Here is a 16,510-nt window from a genome sequence, read left to right as displayed (position 1 = left end):
GAAACTGCCTCTGAGGGACTCCTCCGTTTCTGGACTTCATCCTGCACATGCCCGGTGTCAGCGTGGAAGCGGCCGTCCGCCCACAATTACACAGGGTGCACTTACGGTGTGTTAGTGCGAGCGTGTGTGTGTGTGTCGGAGGAGAGGCGGGCTTTCAAATTTTCTTTAGTGACTTAGTCAAGCAACTAACATGGCTGTCCCCTTGGGAGTGTCTCTACGGGAGTCGCCATCTTGGAAAGGTGGTCATTTCTGCCGCAGAGCTGGCGATCCCCTGGCCGATGTTCCCCTGTGGGACTTCCCAGTAGCCGATCGGGCCAGACTGTGGCACCCGAACTTCTGCCGCCTCCGCCGCCTCTCCCCGCTACAGCCCAGGCGCGGGCTGGGCGCTTCCCCAGCTCGGCGCTGGGGGGCCCCGCCCTCAGGCCGTGTCCCCAGGGAGCCGGGGCTCGGCACTGGTCGCACGATCCCCCCTCCGTCGCATCTTAGCTAGAAGGGCTCCTCCAAGCAGCGGGCCCAGAAATTGGCCCGCCCCCGCCCCGGCCCCCGCCCCGGCTCCACTTCCCGGGGATGCCCGACGTCCCCCGGTCGCGGCGGGCGGCTCGCGTCGGCGGAGCCTGGGGCGCCGCTGCGTGCCCACCTGCCGGCGCCTCTGTCCCCCCGTCGGCTGAGGGCATCGCCCGGCTCCTCGGCTGTCACCGACCCTGGGTAGTTGCCACGGGGGGAATAGTACGTGTCAGATTTAGGCCAGGAAGCGGAAGTCGCCCGCAGCGAGAGTTTAACCTTTCTGGGCGCGGGGAGCTGGGGTGATTTCGCGCCAGGGACCAAGTATCTGTGGACGGAGTAATTGGGGGGTCTGTGACATCAGTGGTGGGGCATTGCATCCAATTTTTTAAAAATCGAGTAATCACCCTTCCTGGTTTCCTTATAGAAGCATGAAGACTAAAGTTCTCTTCTAAAGATCCAAGTTGTGATTTGTTTTCTTTTCACTAGTGGTCAGTTTCAAGTGCTAATTTGTAACTTTTTTCCCCTTTTGACTCAGAATTATTTAGAAGTCCATTGTCGAACTTGCAAAAATTCTGAGACTCAAAGGGCAAGGGGATAGGTACGTTATCCGGGCTGCTGCGTCGGGGAGAACAGCCCAGGGCAGTGTCTGGAGCACCGGGAGTTTTATAGGGGGAGGAAACAAAAGCGGCGAGCGCCACCTGCACGCTTGGGCAGCTTGGGCCCGCAGGTGTTGAAATGCTGCCCAAAGGAGCTGTCTGCGCTTTGGCCCCTCTCAGTCTCTCTCATCCTGTTCTCAGAATTAATGACTCAAAGAAGGAATTTAGAGGGAGTATAGAAAATTTTACAGTTCCTGACACCATTTATCATTCCCCCAAACACAAAATTAATCTGATGTTAGTGATTTTTTTTTTTTTTTGAGGAAGATTAGCCCTGAGCTAACATCTGCCAGTCCTCCTCTTTTTGCTGAGGAAGCCTGGCCCTGAGCTAACATCGTGCCCGTCTTCCTCTATTTTATATGTGGGACGCCTACCACAGCATGGTGTGCCAAGCAGTGCCATGTCCACAGCCGGGATCCAAACCGGCAAACCCCAGGCAACCAAGAAGCGGAACGTGCGAACTTAACCGCTGCGCCACCGGGCTGGCCCCTGATGTTACTGATTTCTAACCTAAGTGCATTGTGGTCTGAGAACGTTGTCTGAATGATGCTGAGTCTTTGAAATTTGTTGACACTTGCCTAACGGCTCAAGTGCAGATGCAGTTTTCAAAAATGCTTCATTTCTTGATTGAAAAGACTGTGTATTTTCCAGTTGTTGGGTTTAGCATGTGTGTTTATTGGTTCAAACTTGTTAGTTGGGCTGTTTACAATGTATATATTCTCCCTGATGATGTTCTTCTGTTTGCCCAATAAGTTACTGAGAGAAGAGAGTCTCCCACTGTATTGTTAATAAATCAGGTTTTCATGGCACCAGTCGATTTTTGCTTCCCATATTTTGAAATTTTATTATCAAATGCAGGTAAGGATATTTTGTTGTTAAATAGATATAGTCAAATCACTTCCCCCAAATGGTTGTAACATTTCCTACTCCCACCAGCAAAATATGAGTTCCTTAAGACAAACAAGCCTCTAGTGCTGGATGTTGGTTGATGTTGTCTTTAATTTGTGCCAATCTGAGGGCCAGTAGTATTTAATTGCTTTAATTTGCATTTTCCTGACTCCTTGTGCAACTGAGAATCTTTTTCTGCTGGTTGACCATTTAGATTTTCTCTTCTGCAAATCTTCGCATCGTTTGTCCAATTTTCTTTGGAGTGATTTGTCTTTCTCTTATCAATTTGTAGAAGCTCTTTGTACATTAGGGATATTAACCCTTTTGTTAGTTGCATTGCAGTATTTTCCCCCCAACTTTTTTTGTTCTTTGCATTTTATCGGTGTCCTTTGAGCTGTAATTAGAAAAATGTATTCCCTCATCAGAAATGCCTAAGCAGGGGCTGGCCCAGTGGCACAGCGGTCAAATTCACATGTGCTTCTCTGCGGCCCGGGGTTCGCTGGTTCGGATCCCGGGTTCGGACATGGCACCGCTTGGCACACCATGCTATGGTAGGCGTCCCACATATAAAGTGGAGGAAGATAGGCACGGATGTTAGCTCAGGGCCAGTCTTCCTCAGAAAAAAGAGGAGGGTTGGCAGCAGATGTTAGCTCAGGGCTAATCTTCCTCAAAAAAAAAAAAGAAAGAAAGAAAGAAAGAAAAGTAAAAAAGAAATGCCTAAGCTTTCTTTTCTGGCTTTTGTATTTCCTGTCTTGCATAGTCTCCCTTCCCCATTCCAGGTAGTCCTAAAAAGATAGTCTTAACATTTATTTCATTTTTATTGTTTTAATTTTTTCTATGTCAACCTTTAATCTAGTTGAGTTTGATCTGGTGTATGGTATGAGGTCAGGGTCAAGCTTTGTTTTTGCTATGTCAAATAAAAACAAATCCGGACGTAGACAGGGAGAGACTGATTAGAAAGAAAGACATTGCAATAGGGAGAAAGCTCCCGTTTCAGAAATCTGCACGCATCTCAACCACACAGAAAAAGACTTTTGCTTTTATAAATAGGGCAAGGAGGAGGCGAGTGGAGATAAGGAGACTCTGTGGAGAAGAGGCTGCACAAGTAGGGGAATGACCAGTGGGGTCTGACAAGAAAGTGTCCACTGCGGTCAGCCAATTCCCAGGACAAGCTGAGAAGGGAGGCACGGTCCACATTTTTTTGTGCTTGCTCAGGCTTGGGGGCAAGCAGAGTCCAGGAGCCTGTAGGAAAGAGAGAAGCCTGACTAAAGTTTGGCCAACAAGAATTTTGTCCTGATTAATCAGAGTTTATGAGGCAAAGAGTGGGAACTTGGAGGGTCTGTGTCACAGGCAAACAAGGAGGGCATCTGTGAGTCCTATCTACGTCATGAACGGAAGGGGGGTTTTTGCAGTAAGCCATTTTCCAGAAGCCAAAAGAGTAAGCGAATTTCTTAACCTTCACTGTTTGTGGAACACACTGCCGGGTATCCACTGGATTAAATACCACTCCTCTCATAGAAGGTCACAAATACCTTTCGCTTGATCTGAACTCTATTGCGTCTCAGTAATCTGATTTCAAAGGATTTTTGTTCTTGCAAATTTATTTTTCTAGGAACTCTTTGAAGTTTAAAATCATTTTATCAAGTTTCAAAATGAATGCTACTACCCCTGCCAAGATACCCCCAACGAAACAAAACTATCGTGATTCTGATTGGAACTGTGTCATGTTAATAGAATAGATTGGGGAGAGTTTGTGCTTTTTGTTATAATAAGCCTTTGTCCCTGGGGATTTGGTGTGTGTCTGTTTGATTGTCTTGTATTAAATACTGAAATAATATTTTATAGTCTTCTCCTTATATATGGGGCACAGTATCCGCATCATTTTTTTTCGTTAAATTTATTCTTAGATATTTATGATGTTTTTTGTTGTTGTTAAGACTTATTTTTGCTAATCCCATCTGCTTACTGCCGGTATAGGAAGAAAGTACCTATTTTTATAATTTTATCTTGTATCCAGCTCTTTATCAAAACTACCTACCAATTCTGGTAGCTTCTTAGCATAGTCTCTTAGGTTTTCTAGTTGTACAATCAAATCAGACATAGATAATATTCTCTCTTTTATCTGATATTTTCTGTGATTGTTTCTTCTTTTTCCGTTGTATTAGCTGTCTAACACGGTAGCCATTAAGCTTATGTGGCTATTTAAATTTAAATTTCTTTAAACTAAGTCAAATTTAAAATTCAGTTTCTCAGTCGCCTAGCTACATCTCAAGTGCTCAGTAGCCACATATGTCTAGTGGCTGCGGTATTGGACAGTGCTAAATGTAAAACATTTCCATTATTGCAGAAAGTCGTATTGGGCAACACTGAGATAGAGCCTTCAAAATAATGTTGAGTAATAAATGTGGTAGACAGCATCCCTATTTTGTCGCCAATTTTAATGGAAATTATTTTAAACATTTTATCGTTTAGTATAAAGTTTTCTGGCAACTTTTAGAAAATGATTTTGTCAATTTTAAGCAGTTTCCTTCTACTGCTATTTTGAGTTTTTGTAATTAATATACCAACTACTGAATTGTACCATATACTTTAAAAATATTAATTAATGGCATTGTGTAGCTTCCCTAAAGTATTGGTGTAATGAATTATGTTGATCGACTTATAAATATTAAACCATGCTAGCACTCCTGGAACCATCTTAATGCTTATGGTGTATTTTTTTCTTGAGACACATCTGGATTTGATATGCTGATATTTTATTTAGAAATTTTCATCCATATTCATGAAAGATTGTTTCTAGTTATCTTCTTTTTTGAGATATATATTTCAGTTATGGTTTTAAGGTTATTATCCTTTTACAAAATAAATTGAGAAATTTCCATCTTTCTCTAAAGACCGGTAGTGTTTATATAACATAGACCCCTTTAGTCCTGATTTATTTAGGAAAGTGTCTCAATTTCCAACTGGTTAAGATATTTTGGTAATATTTTAATTTATTTCTATTTTTATTGGATCTTTTTTTTTTTAAAGATTTTATTTTTCCTTTTTCTCCCCAAAGCCCCCCGGTACATAGTTGTGTATTTTTAGTGATGGGTCCTTCTAGTTGTGGCATGTGGGACGCCGCCTCAGCATGGCTTGATGAGCAGTGCCATGTCCGCACCCAGGATCCAAACCAGCGAAACCCTGGGCCGCTGCAGCAGAGCGCGTGAACTTAACCACTCGGCCACGGGGCCGGCCCCAAAGCCCTATTTTAAAAACGTATCAATCATTTCTCTGAGACTAAGTTAGACAGTTGAATGTTTCTTAATGTTGCAAGGACATAGGAGTAGAGATGGTGTAGTCTACTTGTAAGATACAGTGTTCTTTTTATGTCTGTTAAATGTAACTTATTGATAATTTTTGTATCTTTTTTTACCTTTAATTATTTTTGTTAATTTGATACATTTCCTGAAAGAGATATAATCTCCCACTATGAATTATACTTTTTTTTTTTTTTAAGATTTTATTTTTTTTTTCCTTTTTCTCCCCAAAGCCCCCAGGTACATAGTCGTATATTCTTCGTTGTGGGTCCTTCTAGTTGTGGCATGTGGGACGCTGCCTCAGCGTGGTTTGATGAGCAGTGCCATGTCCACGCCCAGGATTCGAACCAACGAAACACTGGGCCACCTGCAGCAGAGCGCACAAACCCAACCACTCGGCCACGGGGCCAGACCCTGTGAATTATACTTTTAAGGTTTTATTACATTTCTATGAATGTTTGCTGGTGTTATTTGTGTAAAGATGTATGCCTATTATGTCTTCATCTGATATATGCTTTATTATTACATGATGTCTCTTTTTTATCTGTTGAATGCTTTTGGCCTTGGATTTTAGCTTGATAATTATATCATTAGACCTGCTTTCATTCTGCTTGCATTTACCTGATGTATCCTTACACAGCGTTTAGTTTTGCCTCTTTATTTCAAATGTGCTTTTAGTAAACAACACATAACTTTTGTTTTTTAACCCTCTGTCACAATCTTTTATAGGAGAACCCAATCAATTCCATTTATTAGTGATATGCCTGATTTTGTTTCTTCCATCAGACTGTATTCCGTTTTCCATTTTGTTGTTATTTACTCCTTTTCAATTTCCTTACGTTTGCTGTCTCTGTCAAGCTTCTGTTCAGTCTCCTCCCTCTCTTACTAATTTGGAAGTCGGATGCCGCTTATCAATTCTGCGGGTGATTATCCTTCCATTACTTTTAAACATGATTCAATTTTCTCTATTGGTCAATTAAACACACACACGCACAGACTCTTAACTTCTTAACTTCTCAGAAGAATGAACCATTTAGAATGTTTTTACTTCTTCATTCTATCCTCACTCAACATTTCTGAGATAATCTTTTCTTCTAAAGATTTTATTTTTTTCCTTTTTCTCCCAAAGCCCCCCAGTACATAGTTGTGTATTTTTTAGTTGTGGGTCCCTCTAGTTGTGGCATGTGAGATGCCGCCTCAGCGTGGCTTGATGAGCGGCGCCATGTCTGCATCCAGGATTTGAACTGGTGAAACCCTGGGCCACCGAAGCGGAGCGTGCAAACTTAACCACTCAGCCACAGGGCCGGCCCTCTGAGATAATTTTTTAAAAATCAGAAGAGATGCTGGGAACGTGGTAGCAGCAGAGCAGTTTTTTAATCTCTCTTCATGCCAACATACAAACAGAATAACCAGATAGCAAAATCCAAACCCATGGACAACATTCACAGTGAAACTAGAGGACACAGAATCCCCAATATAGTAGATTTTCTGCAAATATGGCTGCCAAAAATATTTCTGTCCTTGTATGTGCTTGCCACTCCTCCCATCAAGATGTGGAGTGTATTTTTTCATTTCACTCTTTGTGTCTGGGCTGGCTTTATGTTCCGGTTCACCAATAAAATGTGGTAGAAATGGCATTCTTGGACTTATGAACCCAGGCCTTAAGAGGCCTTGAACTTCTGCTTTAGTGAGAGGGGAAGCTGGACACCCTGTAAAAAAGTCCATGCTGTGCTTCTGAAGACAGAGGCCCTGGAGGATGAGACATCATTTAAAAAACAGGCTATGTGCATGAGAAATGAGGCCCCAGCTGACAACTAGCACCCGGTCCCACTCATGTGATGGAATCATCTTGGATCCTCCAATCCCATTCCAACTGCTTCAGGTATCATATGGAGAAGAAACAAACCATCCCCACTGAGCCCTGCCCAAGTTCCTGACCCATAGAATCATGAGCAATGAAATGGGTACTATTTTAAGCCACTAGGTTTTGATGTGGTTAATTTACACAGCCATAGATAGCTGAAATATCCATGAATCTCAAAATACATGTGAGTGAGGACGAGTCACCAATAGCCTCAATAACTGCATGGTATAGTTATCTGTGTAGGAGGAAGCAGCGGGAGGTAAGGGGTATTCGACCAACCTGAGAACAGGAGGATGCCAGAACAGTCAACAGGGATGGCAAGCCAACTTGAATTCAGCAGCTAAAACTGAGAGGCATTTTGCTCCATCCGGTAACAAATGAGCGTAAGGGGTCTGCTGTAAGATCTGAAGGGGCTGGAGCAGCCTAATTCCTATGAACTCTTAAGACTGACTATACTTTGGGGTCCCCAAGACTACCCTCAGATTCCATGATTCACTAGAAGAACTCACAGAACTTAGCAAAGCTGTTATACTCATGGTTACAGTTTATTACAACAAAAGAATAGAGATTTAAATCAGCAATAGAAAAGAGCATATAGAGCAGAGTCCGGGAGAGACTAGGAGCAAGTTTCCAGTTCTTTTTTCCCAATGGAATCATCTGGCCAGTGCTTAATTCTCACAATGTGGGGTAACATGCATGAAGTATTGCCAACCAGGGAAGCTCACCAGAGCCTTCGTGTCCAGAGTTTTTACTTGGGGTCAGTCATATAGGCATGGCTGATCTTAATTACCCAGTCCCTCTGAAGTTCAAGCTGATGGCCCAAGGCCCCCACCATAAATCACAGTTTTAGCATAAACTATCTGGCTTGGCTCATGGACTCAGGTAAACAAAGATATTCTTGACAGGCTGGATAATCCAAGGGCTTAGAAGTTGTCTCCCATGAGCTGGGCAAGGGCCAAACCTTTCTTTGGAATGTGTAAGGTTTGGACAACCTGCTGAGTTAATCTTTTACTATACACTAATCCACTAGGGCTCTCTTCTAGGACAGGGATTTACACTGAGGACTATCTGCTGGGGTTGAAATAAAGATTGAGCAGGTTAGGACAATAGAAAGTAAATGTGTTCATTTCCTAGGGCTGCTGTAACAAATTACCCCAAATTTGATGGCTTAAAACAATAGAAATTTAGTCTTCCACAGTTATGGAGGCAAGAAGTTTGAAATCAGTATCATTGGGTCAAAATGAAGGTATCAGTAGGGCCCTACTCCATCCAGAGGCTGCCGGCATTCCTAGGCTTGTGGCTGCATCATTTCGATCTCTGCCTCTGTGGTGACATTGTCTTCTCTTCTGTCATGTCATCTCTCTCTGCCTCTTTCTGATAAAAACACCAGTAATTGCATTTATGGCCCATCTGGAAAATCTAAGATAATTTCCCTGTCTCAAGATCCTTAACTTAATCACATTTACAAAGTTCTTTTTTTGCCAAATACGATAACATTGACAGGTTCCAGGAGTTAACACATGGGCATCTTTTGGGAAGACTTTATACAACCTACCACAATCCACCCTCTGGCCCCCAAACAATGACATCCCTCCAACACACAAAATACATCCACCCTATCCTAACACCCTCAAAAGTGTCAACACATTACAGTAGCCACTCAAGTGCAAAATTTCATCTAAGTATCATCAGCTCAGAAGTCCCAGATTTCATCATGTAAATCAGATATGAGTGAGACTCTGAGTATGCCATCCTGGGGCAAGACTCCTCTCTATCTGTGGATTTTTGAAACAAGAAAACAAGTTATCTGTTCCAAAATACAATGGAGGGACAGGCATAGGATAACATTTATATACATTCCCATTCCAAAAGAGAAAATGGAAGAGAAAAAGAAGTCATCGTTACTGAGCCATTTTGAAATCCAGCAGGGCAAATTACATTAGGCTTCACGACCTGGGAATAATAATCCCTTGTAGCTTGAGGATCCACCCTGTGGGCCCAAAACTCCGCTCTTAGAGTCATTCTTGTTTTTTCTTGAAGGGTAACAAATGTTTGAAGCCAAGTAATTTTATAACCCAGTTTCCTGCCTACAGAATTATAGGAATCTGATAGCCTTCCTTCATTTCACCATTTCTGTCCATTTCAGTCCAACCTGTCAGTATTTGTGCTGGTATAGCATTCTCAGAAACCTTGCAGGCCTCCTGTGTATGTCACGGGAATTCACATCATTAGAAAAGAGGATCCTCCACAGATATTGCCTCATTAATCTGATTTCTATTCCTGGTTTCTTTTTTTTTTTTTTAAAGATTGGCACCTGAGCTAACAACTGTAGCCAATCTTTTTTTTTTTTTTCCTGCTTTATCTTCCCAAATCCCCCCGGTACATAGTTGTATATCTTAGTTGCAGGTCCTTCTAGTTGTGGCATATGGGACACTGCCTCAACGTGGCCTGACTAGCAGTGCCATGTCCACGCCCAGGATCCGAACCCTGGGCCGCCACAGCAGAGTGCGCAAACTTAACCACTGGGCCACGGGGCTGGCCCCTATTCCTGGTTTCTGCTGTGAAGGTTGAGGGGATCCATGAATCACATGCCTAATCTCTTCAGTACTTGCGAAAGATTATCTGGCCACACCCTTGGTCTTCTTTCCAGAGCACTCTTACCTAACAGTGAATCTCCTAATTTTAGCACTTTTTGCAATCTGGACAGCCTGAGAATTTCCCAAATCAAGTCCTGGTTCATTTTTCTTTAGAAGTTCTTCCCTCAGTTTATCTCTTTCCTCTCACGTTTCACTATAAGCAGCAAGTAGAAAACCAGGTTTCACTTTCAACATTTTGTTTTGTAATCTCCTCAGCTAAATATCCAGTTCATTGTTTATAAATTCTACTTTCCACATAACTGTAGGACATAATAAGATGAGTTTCCTGTCAAGATATAACAAGAATTGCTTTTCCTCCAGTTTCTAATAACGTGTTCCACATTTCCTTCTGAGCCCTCATAAGCATCACCTTTAATGTTCATATTTATACCAACCTTCTGTTTATGATGATATACGTATTCTCTAAGACAAAATAGGGTTTTTCTACTATGTTCCTAACTTCTTCTGAGCCCTCACCAGCAGGATCTTCAGCATCTATGTGTCTACCAACAGGCTGTTTTAGGCAATCTAGGCTTTTTCTGTCATGATTCTCAACACTCTTCCAGTCTCTACCTGTTATCCAATTACCTTATTCCAAAGCCACTTCCTCAATTTTAGATATTGGTTACAGCAACACCCCACTTCCAGTACCAAACTCTGTATTAGTTTCCTATTGCTGATGTAACAAATTCCCATAAACTTGGTGGCTTAAAATGACAGATATTTATTCTCTCACAGTTCTGGAGGCCAGAAGTCCAACATCAGAATCACTGGGCCAAGATCAAGGAGGTGGCAGGGCCATGCTCTCTCTGGAAGCTTTAAGGGAGAATCCATTCCCTGCCTTTTCCAGCTTCTATTGGCTGCTGGCACTTCTTGGCTTGTGGCCACATCGCTCCAATCCCTGCCTCCATAGTCACACTGCCTTCTTTTCCTCTATTTGTGTGATCTCCCTTTGTTTCCCTCTTATAAAGACACTTGTCATTGCAGTTAGGGCCCACCTGGATAATCCAGCATAATCATCTCATCTCAAAATCCTTAATCACACCTGCAAAGTCCTTTTATTGCCATATGGTAACATTCACAGGTTTCAGGGACTAGAACATGGATTTCTTTTAGGGAGCCTATTTTTATTTCTTTTATTTCTTTTATTCAGTTTATCTCAGTAAAGAAAGAGAATATTCAGATAAAAGTGGGGGAATAGAGGCAAAAAAATCTCAGAAGCAAGTTGCCATAATTTTTAGCACTATGCAAAAACAACAGAAGAGGGAGCTCTGACATTTGAGAAGATATCCTGAACCCCACCTCCTTCCAAAAGTTAGGGACGACTGATTTCATATAAAGAAGAGCAACAAAAATGTACAGAGGGCAAGTCCCATGCAATGTTGCTATAAGAATAAAAGAATAAGGAGTAGAACATCATCCTTAGAGACAATGAAAACATGCCAGAAATACATGCTCACAGAACAGATCAAAGCTATAGCTAGCTACTTCAAATAAGCTAAAAGACATTAAGAAAATGATGCAAGACAATGAAAGAATAACATAAATAAGAACTAGAAAAATTCAGAAATGACTTGATAGATCTCAGGAAATAGTTGGAAATGAAAGAAAAAATCATTTCAAAATAGAAGATTAAACTACAAGGAAACAAAGCAAATAAACATAACACATGATGGCTTAAGAGAAATAGAAGGCGAAAAAGAGGAACATATTTCTTAAAAAAAAAAAGAAATAAAAAGATTTGAGAACAAATGACAAATACCAAAGTTAGAAAAGAAGATCCAGTTCATACGCCATAGGAGTCCCTGAAAATGAAAACCAGACCAAGGGAACAAAACAAATACTAAAAACTATAATTCCAGAAAACTTCCTGGAATAATAAAAAGCTTAAAACTACATACTGAGAGAGCACACCAGACTTCCTTCTGTTTCTGGTCAAGATGAAGTAGCAGGGACCAGATTTACCCTCCCACATGAAACAACTAAAATAATGATGAGATATATGAAACAATGGTCTTCAAGACCTTGGACATCAGGCAATGAACAACAGTGATCCTCGAGAAAGGGGAAACAGAGGAAGTGAGCCCTACAAATGCCTCAGCTCGGATGGAGTTTCCAATCATAGCGCTGAGAGGAGGAATCCAGGCAAAGTCCAGTTCTCTCCCTGAGTTAAGGAGATGGACCTGGGAGTCCAAGGAGACCAAGGCAGCTAGAGTTCACAGGGCAGGGCACTGGAGAGGAGAGGGCTGTACAGAGACGGAAGGAGCTCCAGAGATCTGCGAAGTGCCCTGCTTGAGTCTTTGAATGACTACTCCGCAGCTCATGCATGTGAGGAAACTACCCAAGGCCGGTAAAAGAACCACCAGAAAGAATTGGAGGGAATAATCCTTGGCGTTCACATAGGGCTGGGAATAGTTCCTGATCTCACCAAATAGAGAGGAAAACCTTATAATTTACAGGGAGTCAAGTAGAGTATTTAGAAGGCCAGTGGTGGGGGCAAAATTAGCCCTAGACTAAATGCTGCTCTGGCCCTGCCTAATAAAGCTTGAAGACAAGACCTGAAAGAATCAAACTGTTCCCAGATGAATCAACTGTGTCCCAGAATAAAGCTTAACAATATTTATCAGAATACAAAAATATCCAGCCCCAAGCAAGGTGAAGTTTACAATGTGTATCATCCAGGAAAAAATAACCAGGCATGCAATGAACCAGGAAAACATGACACATAATTTGGAGAAAAATAAATCCATTCAAATTGACCTGGAAGTGACACAGATTATGAATCAATAGTGAAGAACATGAAAATAGCCATTATAACTCTGCTCCAAATGTCCAAGCCTTTGGTTAAGCATATTAAGTAGAGACATGGAAGATAAAAAAAGGCCCAAATAGAACTTCTAGAGATGAAAACCATAATACCTGAAATGAAAAATGCACAGATGGGATTAATAGCAGATTAGACATTGCAGAAGAAAAGATTAGTGAACCTGAAGACATAGTGATAGAAACTATCTAAACTGAAATGTGGAAAGAAAAAAGGCTGAAAAGTGAATAGAGTATCAGCTGTGGGATAAGTTCAAGCTGCTTAATATACATGTAGTTGGTGTCTCGGGGAGTAGTGGGTAGGAGGGATAGAAAAGGTATTTGAAAGAGTATACCATGTACCTGAGAATATGCACCCAGAATGACCACCACTGAGTCATATTCTCACAAATTACTGGACTTTAAAGGTAAAGAAAAAAATATTTTGAGCATCTAGAAAAAAAGAGCAAGTGATTTACAAGGGTAAGAAAATTAGATCATCATTAGACTTTGATAGCAACCCTTTATGCCAGAATAAAGTGGAGTAACATTTAAAATACACAAGGCAAGAATATGTGAGCCAAGAAATTTATACTAAGAAAAACCATCTTTCAACTATAAAGGACGTGGACACACTGTTATCAATATGCAAGAATGCAAGGACTGGGGCTGGCCCCATGGCTGAGTGATTGAGTTCGCGTGCTGTGCTGCAGCAGCCCGGGGTTTTGCTGGTTCGGATCCTGGGCGCAGACATAGCCTCAGGCCATGCTGAGGTGGCATCCCACATGCCACAACTGGAAGGACCCACAACTAGAATACACAACTAAGTACTGGGGGATTTGGGGGAGAAGAAAGAAGAATTAAAAAAAATTTAAAAAAGAATGCAAGGACTATTTCCCTCTTAAGTCCTTCTTAAGGAATCTATTAAAGAAGAAGCTTCGGAAAACCAAAAGGACTGGAGAGTCATTGATATAAGGATTGATGGTGGTCACTTTAAGAACTAAGAGTAAATAACAGCTAAAATGGATAGCATGTAATAGCTCAGGTAATGTAGATATAGTACAACCATGAAAAAAATGGGGAGAGAATGAGGAGAATCTCTTCACGTTTTTAAACTTTTTGCGGTAATTAGGTCAGTGCTGATAGTATTAGTATTGTTCCACTGGGGCTGAAAATGTAGGTGCCCAGAAAGGAGTCAACACAGCAGGCCGGAGACTGCTCTCCTTCGAAAGGCCTACTCACAAGGTTGGCCCTTGGCTGGAGTCTGGGAACTTGGATTTCAGGAATGTTCCCACCATTCCCTAACTGATAAGCGTGGCTCTCTGTGCTTAGGCTGTTTGTGCAAACAATGTGGTTTATGTCAAACATCTGCTTTCCTTCTGGGAGTCTGGAATATTGGTACAGACTTGGCAGAGGGTGCCTACTGACTAAGTCCCCAAAAAACCTTGGGCACTGAGTCTCTAATGGGCTTCTCTGGGCAGAAACATGTATTGCTGCATTTTTTGTTGCTGGGGGAACAGGAATCTGTGTGCGTGCGACTGCTCATGGGAGGGAGACAGCATAAGGAAGCTGGTGCCTGGCAGCCTCCTGTGTGTTTTTCCCCTGCTCATTCTACTACATATCTATTTGCTGTTATAAAGCTTAGCTGTGGATACAACTATATTCTGAGTCCTACGGGTCCTTGCAGCAAATGACTCGACAGAACCATGCTGACTCACTGATATATGACAAAATCCTGGTGTCTGGGCGGTTATGGAGTTTCCTACAGTACTAAATAGCAACTGAACTGCCATCTTTTGTGAGAGTCAACAGCTCCCTCGGGAATTTGAAAAAGCTATGTCCAACCATAAGCAGCCCAGGCTGCTCTTGGCCACTCTAAAGGGAGGGAAAGAGCGGCTCGGACAACGGCTTTGGTTTTTGTTATTTCCTCCAAGTGGGAGGAGAAAGGGCCCATGTATCCCCCTAAAATGAGCTTGTATGAGCTAAAGACAATAAAAATTAGTTTCTAGTTGCGCTCTCCTCCAGGTAGGAGGGGAAAGGGTCCTCAAATTCCTGAAGGTGGGTGTTGGGTGGACCAAAAAAGTTAACTTTGCATTGCTCTCTCCTCCAAGTGGAAGGAAAACAGCTAAATTGGTTCCCAGGGCTAGATCACGGCTTTAGATAAACCAGAGGGGGAAAATGGGTTAAAAAAAAAAAACCCACACCACCAACAAAAAGCCACTCTAGCTTTTTTCAGCTTAGCAGCTGCCTCCAGGCAGCTCCTCCATACTTTGCAACCTGGATCTCCAGGCAGCAGTGATGTTAACCCTGTAAATGCTGATTTTACAGCTAGGGATCTGAGGAAAAAAGAGGGGAATCTTTTAAAAAGCTTTGTATTTTATGGCTATCGCATCTGGGCATATGGTAAAGATTGATGTAAAACGTCAGATGCTTCATTTCATCAGTGCTAGACGGACCATCCTGACAGGGAAAGCTGCAAAGGAAAAAAAAGCGCTCCCGGATCCTAGCTCCGTGCTTTTTGCTGCCTGTGGGCGGAATGCAATTTCAACTTTTTGAGTAGCGGGAACAGAATAAGGCTCTATAACAAATGACTTTTGCCTCTTGGAGCCTCTGGAAAAAGGGAGACAACACGAAAAGAGAGGCAATCTCCAGATAGAAATGCACTTTTGGAGGTTTGAAACCCAGCTTTTCCTTTGCTAATGTGCTCTTGTTGAAATGGAATGCCTGGCCCTGGAGCCCCATATACATATTTTTTTTTAAGTGAGTCTGTCTGGACTCTAAAATCAACAAGATAAAAAGAGCTTTTAGGGAAGCCTTGATTGTCACTTGGACTGGGAACAGAGCTGTCTGGCCCTTCCTTGTCTCGGCTTTGCTGCTACTGAAGAAAAGCCACTGGCTTTTAAAAAAAATCCTGGGTTCAGGGGCCGGCTCCGTCGCCAAGTAGTTAAGTTCACGTGCTCCACTGTGGCGGCCCAGGGTTCAGATCCTGGGCGCGGACATGGCACCGCTGGTTAGGCCACGTTGAGGCGGCGTCCCACATCCCACAACTGGAAGGATATGCAACTAGGATATACAACTGTGTACAGGGGGGGTTTGGGGAGATAAAGCAGGAAAAAAAAACATTGGCAACAGTTGTTAGGTGCCAATCCTTAAAAAAAAAAAAAAAGGAAGATTGGCAACAGTTGTTAGCCCAGGTGCCAATCTTTAAAAAAAAAAAAAAAACCCTATAAAAAAAAAATCCTGGGTTCACAGATCTCGATGGCCCGGGCCTGACTCTCAGCTGAAACCCGAGGCCGTCTTCCGCAAGCTGTTTCAGCGTTGCTGTGAGCTGTGCCCAACTGAAAGCACGTCTCCCAGAACAGAACTCACGTTCTCGAAAGGTTGCCTATTTAAGACAGCCTCTGCGGGGCTATAAACTACGAAAATATCACGGATGCTGACGGAATATGCTGTTTGAATCTCATACAAACGCCAACAGGAAAGGGCTTATTCTCTGAAATTGAGCTGCTGATCGGCTCTCTAGTTTTGATACAGAGGCTGTGTGGCCAACTTGTGATGACTGTTGGAAGCTGCAAGCTTGGGGAGGAGATCAGAGGAAGTGTGACCCCCTCCACCTACCCCCCACAGATCCGACTCCCGACCCCCTTCAGGAGACGGCTCACTGCCGTTGACTTCCTGTGTTCGATCGACTTTCCAGATTACCTGCCGTTCGTGCCAATGAACTGATAGCTTGACTCTACTCCCCTCACCTTTCTCCTGCTACCCACACCTTAGCAAGGCACTTAATTACTAAATGCAGCCCCCGGCAAAGGGAGTGATTTTTTTCCTATGCTGCTCACGGGGAAAGTGATCAGGCCGAAA

General features: G+C 42.6%; 1 protein-coding gene across 1 annotated transcript in view; it reads right to left on the bottom strand.

Annotated features, from left to right (window-relative positions):
* The window catches only part of ZNF41 (zinc finger protein 41), a 50,468-nt gene extending 49,677 nt beyond the window's left edge, over positions 1-791 (bottom strand). The window contains 1 exon segment of the mRNA XM_070502738.1: positions 638-791. The gene's annotated coding sequence lies outside the window, so the exon portion shown is untranslated.
* Positions 792-16,510: the final 15,719 nt, after the last annotated feature.

This window comes from Equus asinus, chromosome X (genome assembly GCF_041296235.1).
Source record: "Equus asinus isolate D_3611 breed Donkey chromosome X, EquAss-T2T_v2, whole genome shotgun sequence".
Classification (NCBI taxonomy): Eukaryota; Metazoa; Chordata; class Mammalia; order Perissodactyla; family Equidae; genus Equus; species Equus asinus.
This window is presented reverse-complemented; position numbering and strand designations above follow the sequence as displayed.